We start from the raw sequence: 12,428 nt of genomic DNA, 5'->3' as shown, positions 1-12,428 counted from the left end.
TATCATCTTCAATTTCCTTTATCAGTGTTTTATAGTTTTCAGTGTATAAGTCTTTCACTTTCTTGGTTAAATTAATTTGTAGGTATTTTATTCATTTTGATGCAATTTTAAATGGGTTTTTTTTTTTACTTTCTCTGACAGTTCATTATTAATGTATAGAAAAGCAAATTTCTCTATATTAATCTTGCATCCTGAAACTTTTCTGAATTCATTTATCAGTTCTAATATTTTTCGGAGTGGAGACTTCAGAGTTTTCTATATAAAGTATCATGACAGTGTTTCTCCTTTATAGCTTTTTACAGGTTGTCTCTGCCTCTCCCACTCAGAGTTCCATTGTGACCTTTAAAAATTCATATTCTATATTATTGTCCTGGGAAATCTTATTCACCACCAACCCTTCAGCCACCACCCATGCTAATGACTAAAATAATTATTTCTCTGAGCAAGAACTCCTTCCTAGGCACTACACCAAAATTTTCCCCGACAGCCTCTTAAGGCCACCAGCACCCATGGGGGTGTGTGCTGAGTGCCAGGACTTTCACCAGGGACATGAAGGGGAAGGGAACTTAACCTCCCTGGGATGTCAAGAGGGTTGCACGTGCTTGAATTGAGTCCCAACTTCCCCAGACACTCCCAACCTCATTAATAGGGGTAAGAGGGGGAGCCCCACAATTTCAAAGGAGGGTCATCCCTCCCTAAGAGAAGTAAAATTAAGCTCTGTGCCTAAGACCCCAGACCTCTTAACTGCAAAGGACAAGTGCCATGAGAACCCGAGACACCCACACCTCCATACTTCCAAATGCTTACAGCCTGACACTCAAAGCTTCCTATCAATATATGCCTTGAGGGGTTAATATCCAAAATATATAGGAAACTCACAGAACTCATGGGAGAAAACCAAATAAGTTGAATTCTTTTTTAAAGAAGGCAAAGACTCTGAATAAACATTTCTCAAAAGAAGACATAGGGTCAGCAGTGCATGGAAGAGTGCCCAGCCCCACCAGTCACCAGGGAGATGTGCATTGAGACCACAGTAAGGTACTACCCCCACCTGCTAGGATGTCTGTTATCAAAAAGAAAATATAACAAGTGTTGGCGAGGATGTGGAGGAAAGGGAACACTTGTGCCCTGTTTGGGGGAATGTAAATTGATACAGTCACTACGGAAAACAATATAGAGTCTCCTCAAATCAAAAGAGAACTACTTACATGGTCCAGCAATCTCATTTCTCAGTACATGACCAAAGGAAATGAGATCTGGATCTCAAAGAGACATGTACACCCATGTTCACTGTAGTATTGTTCACAATAGTCATGTATGGAAACAACCTAAATGTCTATTAACAGATGGATGGATAAAGAAAGTGTGGTGTGTGTATACACACACACACACACTCACGCACACGAGAAAGAAGGAAAATTCTGCCCTTTGTGACATTGATGGAACTTGAGGGTATTATGCTAAGTGAAATAAACTAGGCACAGAAATACTGAATGATCACACTTATATGTGGAATCTAAAAAATTTGAACTTGTAAAAGCAGAGAATAGAAAAGCGGTTGCCAAGGGACTGGGGGTGAGGGGAGGAGACAGACTGAGAATATGTCAGTCAACAAGATGAATGAGATCTGGAGGTCTAATGTACCTCCAGATGAGAGGTGACAATACGGTGTTGTATGCCTGGAATTCACTAAGAGAGTAGATCTTGAATTTTCTCACCACACACACAGGTGACCATGTAGAGGTGATGGATATGTTATTGAGCTTGACTGTGATGATCTTTTCACAATGTTTACGATATATATCAAAACATCAACGGTGGGGAAAACAGGAGACACAGGTCAGAGGGTTCAAACTTTCAGTATTAAGGCAAATAGGTCCTGAGAATCTAACGTACAGCATGGTGACTACAGTTAACAATACCGTATCACATACCTGAAAGTTGCTGAGAGAGTAGATCTTAAATATTCTCCCCAAAGGCATGGCAGTTATGTGACATGATGGAGGTGTGAGCTAATGCTATGGTGGCAATCATTTTGCAATGTATAAACGTATGAAGTCAACACATTGTACACCTTAAACTTGCACAATGTTATATCTCAATTACAACTCAATAAAACTATAAAAAATCAAATTTGACATATTTAAAATTGTATGTTTATAATGTATAGGCTCTCAAAGTTGTTAAAAAATTAAATATCTGTCTTTAGTCCACCCGAACCAATTTCATTGTGCTTTTATCCTGGTTTGTGGCAGATACCACGAAAAGCCTCAGACTCCCAGGTCACCTGTCACGTCCCTTCTTCTCATCCCTATGTGACTCTGTGTAACCTCAAGGCTATTCCTGTATCCCACTCCTTCTGAGTTCCCCAAACCACCTACTATGCTCCCTTGAATTCACAGTCCGTCAGCAGTCTATCCCCTCTATCCCCAGTCTCTTCTCTGAGCAGTCTTTTCACTTTCTTGGAAAAGTAGGCTCTCGCCAAGGATGCTGCCTGCAGGAGGGGCTGTCTGTCCTCCCACAGCCCTCAGACTTCCGGGCTTGAAGATGGGACGAGGTCCTTCTCGCTCCTCATTGCCACTTCCAGACCCCGCTCCCTCTCTCCTCCCAAAAGACCCCCGTGCTTTGAATCCTAGGTCACCAGACTGTCCCTCCCACTGCCCCGCATTGTAGCGATAACTTACTGACAGCTGGCTCACTGTCATTCTTTCCAGTACTACTTTGTCTTAATTTTGGGTGATTTGAATATACGAGAAAGTGAAACTTCAAGCCTCCTGGCCACTCACTTCACCAAATGCCCTACTTTAATCATCTGGCCCTCCACCTTTCCTCAAGTTCTCACCCCCACGGTGACATCCTAGGTTTTGTCATAACAAATCACTGCAGCTCTTCCATGACACAGATCCCATGCTGCCTTCTCCCTGGCCCCTCTCCCCTAAACTTCAGCTCTTCTAGAGCCTCAGATCCAAAAAGGTCTGACCTTACCTGGACCCATAATCCCATGATTCTATCATGTCTCTACTGTCCCCGCTCCGTTCCCGCCCCCTTCCCTCCTCAGCCAGCTTACACTCCATAGTCAGTCCTTAGTAACCTGTGGGTATATATCATTTTCCGTATCCCTCAATTTATTGTGTTTGCTTGGCTAAACTCCAGGTGTGAGTATTGCTGCTAGCCGCACTGGCCTACAAATTCACTGCAGCTTAAAGCTGCTAGAAACACACACACACACACACACACACACACACACACACATGCACACTGACTTGGGTGCTTTAAATTCACCCCCCTAACCTCAAGGGAGCCCCGGTTGCCACCCAGCAGGCATGCTGGCTTCCCTTAGCACATTTGCGCTCCCACACTACGAGATGGTTAGTTCACAACTTCTCTTCTCTCCTAAGTCCAACGCCTCTGCCCTCAAGCTCACTGTCAGTTGACGATCTTGCCTCTTACTTCCCTCACAAAATTGGAGCAATCAAGAGAGAATTTCTACAAACTCCCACTGCCTCATTTACCCACCTCCAACCATCTGCACCATGTACTCTGCCATCTTCCGGTGATGAAAGACAGACTCTCTATGCACCTCTGAAGCCAGCCCCTCCCATGGCAGTTAGTACCTGGCTGGGGTAAGGTGCGTGTTTGGCGGATGGGTAGCAGGGTTTTGTTGTTGTTTTTCTAATTTCTTGCTGTTATGATAAGCATGTCATGAATAGCTTAATGCCTATTTTTTTTTAACATTGGACTTTTTCTTAGGGTGGATTCCCAAAAGCATAATGAAAGGGACTAACTTTATATTTTCACAGTGATATAGTTGGGGTGGGGGAAGAAAGGATGGATCAAGGGGACAAGCAGCTTGAGTCACTGCTGGATATGAAGGGAGAAAATAAATGTTATGAAACAAGGACTTGAATAGAACTATGATACAATAAAACAAGTAATATTTGGGAAATATCTCTGAGGCTGTATGTTGCAATACAGTCAGTTCATATAAGTTTTATATCCATCCCTTTCTCCAAAGGAGTCAATTTTTTTATGTTGACAGTTTTGCTGGGAGAAATAACCAAAGAACAAAGCAATAAAAAGCTAAAATATTAATTTCTGCTTGCATCATTTGTGCCAACACGCAGAAAACAATTCTGGAAAAGGGATTCAGTGATTATGATTTTTCTCCTCAATAAATATTTGTGAAATTGAATTACTAAACTTCAATATTCCCAAAACTGCACAAGCACATAACTCATCCATCACTCTGTGAAAACTTTGCTGATACTGGAGTTAGGAGAGTGGAGAGAAGGTCAAATAAATTATGTAATTTGGCCACATAGTGAGCAGTGTTAGTGATTCCTTTTTATTTTTCAGCTTTTTCTGTTACAAAAGCAATATATCTCCAGGTAAATGAGGTGGCTTACCATTTACTTTTCAAAAGAATTTCTTCTCTGTCCCTAAATGCAATGAAGGAATAAACGTATATAAATCCACAAGGAGCAAGAGACACCAGGAGGAAACTATAGGTAAGAGGATTTGGCAGTTTGGGAAGATCTCATTTCTACTGCGTTTAAAATACCAGATGGAGGAACAGTGACAGACACTGCAGAGTAAGCTCCAGCTCACGTGCCTGCAGAGAAAAAGGTAACTTGCCTAATAGGTTCTTAGAAAGGCTTAGCATTTGGAGACTATCAGAGACTACCAAAACGCACTGCCAAAGATGAAGGTGACATGTGTGATTGGAAACCAAGGGCTTGCTTGGAATCTACGTAATGAGCAGTTGGGTTCTCCCAGACCTCTTTCTAAAATTACACAGCCAGATGACAAATCCCTGCAAAAGACCAGAAATTGATTCTCTGTGAAACTGAATAAGAGGGACCTTAGATGTGGAAACACCAGGAACTGAAAATGGGGAAATTTAGTGAAAGTTTGCACTTTAAACAACAAAACTCTAAATTTCCTTTTCTAATCTTGCTCTCAGAACACAGTCAAGCACATGTGCCATCCCATTTTCCAGACAAGCTATTGGAGGATTCCTCTATTAAGATAATAGAAATGCCCAAAGAAAGATGCTCACATACTGACAAATGTGGGTCTCCCAACGAGGAGCTGAGCCTTGATTGTACCATGGTGAACTCCCTTAGCTTGTAAGACCTGTGCATGCAAACAAAATTTCCTATCAAATTCTAGTAACTTATTTAAAAACTGAATAGTCAAAAACTCTAAGACATCTAAGGAAAGCCTCTAACATGAAAGAGAGAGAACAAATGGGGGGAAAAATGAGTAAGAAGAGAAGCAAAGACTATACAAAGAAAAGAAGAATGATTACAGCATCCTGAGAGAAAAATTCTGCATTCATGAAACAAGACAGAGTGCTATGCAAAAGGAACTCTATTAGTTAAAATATAACTAACGAATACTCAATTTTAAGTGTCTTGGGACAATTAAAGTTTATTTCTCATTTATACCAAGTCCAAAGCAATCAAAACCTGTTCTTCTTTATCTGGGACTCAGAGACCCAGGCTCCCATTATTTTCTGATGCCACCATCTTCACATGTGGCTTACAAGGACATCATAGCAGGAGGAGAGGGATGGACCGAGGCACAGCTTTTAACTGCTTCAGCCTGAGAGTGACATACGTCACTCAGCTCCCAGACCATTAGCCAGAACGAGTCCAGATCTGCCCAAGGCTGGGAAGTGTAGAGAAGCATGCGGAGTGCTTGTTAAGTCTAGCATTCCTGCTACAGGAACCACCAGCACAAGAAAGAGCTCTTGAAAATTAATGTGATAGCTGAAATTTACATTTCTGTAGAGAATTTACAGGATAAAATTAAGGAGATCAGGAAATAATTTGTTTTAAAAGAGAGAGAAGTGAAGAAAAGCCTATAATCCATCTAATTGTTAGGAACGCCATGAAGAGTACAGAGAAAAAAGAATGGGAGGAATTTTTCTATGAAGTAATGCCGAAGCCACCCGTAGACTATAAACTGCAACTCTCCAGATTGAAAGAGCCCACTGACACAGACGTTCATCCTTTGTGCTAAAAAGCTATGATCAGGAGTCCGTGATCTAATGCCCAGTGACGCTGGTAAAATAAAACTCCTAGAAGTGTTTAATCCATCTTGAGTTAACTTTCATGGATGGTTAAGATAGTGGTCCGTTTCTTCTAGGAGTTTCTTCAGGAAAGGCGGGGGTAGGAGGCCCCATCTTCAGCAGAGGAACAGAACACCTCTACAGGGTCAGGCACAGGCGAATCGAACTTCAGAGCACACCCACACAGAGAATTCTTTATCCCAAGTCTCAGGGCCACACTTGTTGCCCATTTAGGCTTTAATTTTGAGTTAAAGGGTTTGCTTAAGGCTGAGAACTCAGCCTTCTTAGAGCTTTGCACTATTGCAATTAAGTCCCGTGCCCTGCCCGCAGCTGTTTCTGCCCCTGGCTCACCCCAGCTGCAGGAGTTAAGGCTTTCTGATACTCACGTTTCGCTTTAAATTTTTGACCAACAAATCCGAGTCTGTAATTTTCTCTCTTCAACTGCTCATCCGATTCCAGAGACCTTATGGTCATTAATTCCCCACATCTCTCAAAACGTCGAGACATTGCACCAGTCAACACATTGCCTTCCACTTGAATCCCACCCCAGTTCATTAAAAACGGAAATCTTAGCCATCACACTGTGTAGCATAGCAAGGAAAATCCATTCTCCACCTACCTTCCGCTGTGGGGTCCTCACTGCCTTCCAGATGGCAAGGGGGCCAACTCCAGAATCTCATCCTCAGGGTAGGCTTCTTAACACCATTGTTGAAGCCAGAGGTCTTGAATTGGGTTCCTGAGCTGCCAGGACAGAGATGAAGATTCTTATAAGTGATTGGGAAAGTGCTCCCAGGATAAGAGGAGAGATAAGAAGCAGAGGAGGACAGGGGTAGAAAGCTTAAACAAGAGTGTGGTACCTGCTGAAGACAACTTCAGCTCGATTCCACGGGAAGACCAGAGCTGCATCACAACAAGGCAAAGGGACCAGCCTTTTGTACCACTAGGCCCGCTGCCATTGGCTGAGTTCTGCCCTGGGTGGTAGGGGGCGTTACTTCCTGGGCACAGAGACTTCTTTTTGGCTGAGGACGATTTTCAGCGGTAGGGGCAGCTGTGGCTTGTAGACAGCAGCCAGGGGATGGGCATCCTGTCTGCAAAGAGGATTCAGGTGGGGCACTAAGAGAAGCCATTGCACTAACACTTAAGGAGTACATGCCATATGCTAAACTCCTTTTCACTGACTGTTTCATTTAAACACCACAACAACTTCAGAAGGGAGATTTTAAGATTGTCTTTGTACTACGGATAAGGAAAATGAACCTTGAGAGTTCAAATGACTTTCTCATAGTTAAAAAATGTTTTCTAGTGTAATAAACTTGTAGATAAAATGAAATACCTCAGCTTATGTATTTGCGAAATGCGTGCACACGGAACCCACTTAGGATCATATCTTTGGAAATTTAAAGTAGGGACTCTGGAGTTAGACAATTGGATTCAAACCCTGAGTTTTGGTGCTTTTCAATAATATTGCCTCTTGAATATGATTGTGGTTCTTGGCCCCTAAATATGTTTGATCTCATATGTTGATTTTGCGTGTGTATGTGTGTTATCAATTCAGTTGCTCATAATATTTAGTTAGTTGAAACACCACCTTTTGCAACTCCTTTGGATAATAGGTGTTAAAAATTACTAAGAAATTCTTCATTAAGTAGTGGAAAAGCCAGAAAAATGGTCTAGATAGGAGAGTAATAATTTATTTAGTTTTTGGCTATGTGGGAAGTACTTTGTATCCATTTTCTCATTATGAAACAAGGACTAGAATCATATCTCATAATATAGGCAAGAAAAACTGAAACTCTGGGAGATTTTATTAGCATGCTCCAAATCTCAGAACTAGGAAGGGATGGGTCATCAGAACTACAATTGGCAGTTAAAGAGAAAACGGCACATCAAAGACTCACGTGTGTAGAGACAGTTGGTGGTGATGCAGAGTTCAGTGTGAGTGAAGGAAACTTTCCACCTTCGCAGCTCCTTTTCCCATAAGCCAAATCTGAAAGCTATGAAGGGGATGGAAAATTTCAAAAAACACTCATTCACTCAGCACATCTTTGAGCAGGAGAGCATTTCTGAGACAAGAGAGAAGAATCATTAATAATGACCTGCTAAAATAAAAGTATATTTCTCGAGGCAGTGCCCTGAGCTCACACAGGATCGAGTGGCCTTGACTCCACAGCTTGAGTGAAATCATCAAAGCAGATCCTCTGGCCTGGAGGCGGATGCGGTCTTGTGGCAGGAGTGGCTCTCTATTGCCATGGAAACCATGCCAGCCCGTTGCCCTGGGCGGTGGCCTCTGCGGGTGCTCCTGGGGTTTTCTCCGCTTCCTCTCCCTACTCACCACCTCCCGCCCCCAATGAATACATCGCTTGCTGAAACCCTCTGTGCTCTGTTTCCTGGGGTCACTCCTAAAAAGGAAGAGAAGTTGTTCCACTGTTGGCAGAAGGCCACTTCTGTTGTCCTTAGACAAGTCGCTCAGCCTTTCTAGGTATCAATTTCCTCATTTGTGAAGTAAGAATAACCCACTTCATTGGATTGTCGTGAGGGATATATTCATTCTATACACAAGTACACTGTGTGTGTGTGAGCCAGGGATGAAAAGCTGCTGAATAAAGTCAGATACCTTCCCCACACCTCACCCTATTCAAAGGACAAGGAACTCGGGGAAGGGAATATTACTTCCCTGTTCAAAACTCTAGTTGGTTCTTTATGGCCTATGACATAAAGAAAAAGCCCTGTCTTATATTCAAAATCTTCCACAGTTTGGCCCCAGATTCCCGTCTCAGCCCCCTTTCCACGTCTCACTAGTCACTGAACGTGCCCTGCATTTGCTAACCTTCCTGCTCCTCTCGTGTCCCTCTTTCTGCTTGTACTGGTCTCTCCCAGTTCTGCCAAAATCTTATACATCACTTTAGTCTCAAAAAGTGTGGAAATTCTATTTCAGTACGTTATGGAAACTGTGACCATTCCACTCCTTCACCGTGTCTTACCGTTTGTTGTGGATGAAAGTTGAATTTTAAAAATGTTCCTTAGCAGGGAGGGTATAGCCCAGTGTCAGGATGTATGCTTAGCTAGGCATGAGGTCCTGTACCTCCATAATAAATAAATAAACGAATTACTACCCCCCCACAAAAAAAAACACAAACCAAAAAAAAGGTAATTAAAACAATTTTAAAAAAATGTTCCTTAATGTTATCAAGTCATCTATTTAAATTGTACAACTTGATGGATTCCCATGAAGTGCATACACCCAAGTCACTGTCTCCTAGATCAAGAAACAGAACATTATACATATCCAGGTAGCCTCCTTTATGCTTTTACCTGAAAACTGGGTTCGCCTCTTGGTGGGTGTTGAGCCACAACCAAGATAAAGCTGGGGAGAAGGAAGGATTTATTACTTGCAGCAAGTTAAGGAGAACACCAGGGCTATTTCCCAAAGCAGCGCCTTCATGAACAGCAAAACTCGGGAAGTTTTAAGCTAAGAGAACATGCATATTTATGAAGGGGCTGGAACAATGTGTGCATATTCATAGCGGGGCTTGAGCAGAGGAGAATTCAGCACAGAACTGGGGCAAAGGCCCTAGCTCTAGTGGATTGAAGTTACGAGGGGCAGCTAAGGTCAGCATCATCACTTCTTAGGTTTCAGTTAGTCTGGTGGTTGAGTGCTCGACGGTGGTTTAGAGCTTGCGAAACAGCTCAAGAATGTGCTTCAGGTGAATCTTCACCTTCGAAACAGAACTGGGAAGCTTTACAACTGATTCATTGTCTCTAATATGGTTAAGGTATTTCCCTGGCCTGGACTCTAATATGGTTAAGGTATTTCCCTGGCCTGGACGAGCACAGTGGCCAGGCTTACATCACAAAATGGCTTAGGACTAAAATGGCTTCTCTTATGTCAGGAAAGTTATGCCTGTTTCTCTTCCTCTAGGGACCCCTACCCCATCAGCCTACAATGTCCCCTCCTCCAAAGGTGGCTATTATCCTGATATATAATATCATGGGTTAGCTTTTTCCTTTTTTAAAAATTTGTGTAAGTGAATGTTAGCCACTATATGTAAAAATAAATACAAAAAACAAAAAAAGAACAAAAAACTCCCAAACCCCCCAAAACAACAACAAAAATCCTCCGAAACAAACAAAAAAATAGATTAAAAAAAAAAAACAAGTTTCTTCTGTATAGCACAGGGAACTATATTCAATATCTTGCAATAGCCTTTAATGAAAAAGAATATGAAAACAAACATATGTATGTATGCGCAGGATTGGGACACTGCTGTACACCAGAAATTGACACATTGTAACTGACTGTGCTTCAGTTACAAGAAAAAACTTTGTATGAGTGGAATCAGTTTGTATTCTTTTGTGTATGACTTCTTTTGCTCAATGTCGTGCTCATGATATTTACTCATATTGTTGCCTGTAGCAGTAGCTCATCCTTTGTCATTTCTTTATAGCATTCAATCATGAATATTCCACTATTTGTTGACTCATTCGCCTGCTGATAGGCATTTGGGTTATTCCTAAGGGGATTAGCAGGATGTGGGCTGGGAAGGTCCTTATCGGAGTCAGGTGCTTGTCATCAATCTCTGGCCCAGAAAACGTACAATGTGACTGCAGAGTTTGGTACAGCGTACTGTGATGTGGACATACACTCATTTTTTCCCTCCGCCACACCCTTTCACCAAGGTTCACACAGCTTGGTCTGAGAACACTCATTAACTGAGAGTTGCAGAAATACAGTGAGAGTTGGTTATCAAAATGTCTCATGAAGTTGTGTTAATAGGCCCTTAAAATAACGAAATGGTCAATCTGTTAGGTTTTTTTTTTCCATCCAATATTTAATCATGTTTTCAGGAATTTTGAGGGTAGGTCCCACATGGAGGAGAGACCTATTTCCTTATGTTGTTCCTAAACCATTGTGACAAATTACGTAACTCTAGGATGTCAGACCCAGAAGGGACTTTCAAACTCGTCTATTTTAATGCTCAATTTTCAAATGATTAAAAAATAAAAAGTCATAGAGATATTAGTGATTTTTCCAAGGTAAAATATTTAAGAGGCAGAATGAGGTCTAAAATCTGACTAGAAGGGCCCTTTCTTCCACAAGATGGCATCGCAAGCCACTCAGAAGATTTTATAACAGTAACGTGCCAACATCCCTTCCCTAGAAACATGCAGGGTTCTCCACTGATCAGTGGACAGATACCCACTTTCCTTCTAGGGTGAGGTGAGGAGTTCCACCTGGGTTCACTTTACATATCACTTCACCAAACGCCAATGTCCTTCCTTATAGAAAAGCCAGTGACAGAAAATGTCCTGTGCTGCAAGACCTGAGTAGGGGAAGCTATTTGAGGAGACAGGAGCAGAAACTGACTGTCCCCCATCATCCCCCTGAGAAATGTTAACAGGCAAAGGGCATTTACTGTTTGTTCCCGAAGGACCAGGGCAGCAGCAACAGCTAACCTCGCCTGGGGGCTCATTACGTACCAGGTGCTTTCTCAGATCTTCACGAGCGTTAGCTTGTCTAATTCTCGTGACTGTCAAGTAGGTACCATGATTACCCCCAGTTTACTGCTGAAGAAACTGCAGCACAGGGAGGCCAAGTCACTTGTGTGTGGTCCCACCAACTCTTACTCTGAAGCTAACTTTTTCTGTCCAGGGGAAAGTTGAAAGCCCAGTGAACCTTCTGGAAGTTCATATGGGAGAATTGTGAAAGGCAACAGCCACGGCTCCACAAAAGAACTGTGTCTTCTGGTGGGGTCAAAGGCTCTTGGCATGAAGTCTATAGCTCTGTCATACATAATTTTTTTAAAAATTTAAATAATGTATTATTTTTTAAATGAAAGTACTGGGGATTGAACCCAGGATCTCATGCACATTAAGCATGTGCTCTACCACTGAGCTATACCCACCCTCCTATAATAATTTTTGGTCTACGTGGCAAGTATTGCATTGCCCAGACCAAAAACACTTTCCGAGAAGCAGCGTACTTACTTGGAGCACCCGAGAGAAAGTGACAGGCTGAGTAAAAGTCCATAAGGCTTGCAGGCAGAGACAACACTCCTTCATCACTTCTGGTAATTGAGCCAATGTTGTGGGCAGTTGCTTCTGGAATACTCTGTTTTCCCATATATTCCATTTCCCATAAACTGAAAGTAGAACATGCCAGTGGGTAAATTAACTTTTGCCACAGGAGCATGGAGAGTCCCTTACAATTTTTAGACAAAAAGTCAGCCTTCTCACCCCTTCTCCTGAATGCCAACACAGTCGACTGAATGGCTGTAGCCAGATACAATTCCTCAGCACTGAGCCTAGGGTGGGCAATTCCTTGGGAACCAAAAGGATGAACTGGAGGAAGTTC

General features: G+C 42.3%; 1 non-coding gene across 1 annotated transcript; it reads right to left on the bottom strand.

Annotated features, from left to right (window-relative positions):
* Positions 1–11,907: 11,907 nt before the first annotated feature.
* On the bottom strand, positions 11,908–11,980 carry TRNAI-AAU (transfer RNA isoleucine (anticodon AAU)). The gene has a single exon. It is a non-coding gene; the product is annotated as a tRNA-Ile (tRNA).
* Positions 11,981–12,428: the final 448 nt, after the last annotated feature.

The sequence above is a fragment of the Vicugna pacos genome, chromosome 21 (genome assembly GCF_048564905.1).
Source record: "Vicugna pacos chromosome 21, VicPac4, whole genome shotgun sequence".
Lineage (NCBI taxonomy): Eukaryota > Metazoa > Chordata > Mammalia > Artiodactyla > Camelidae > Vicugna > Vicugna pacos.
Note: the sequence above shows the minus strand (reverse complement) of the source record. Positions and strands in the feature narration are given on the sequence as shown.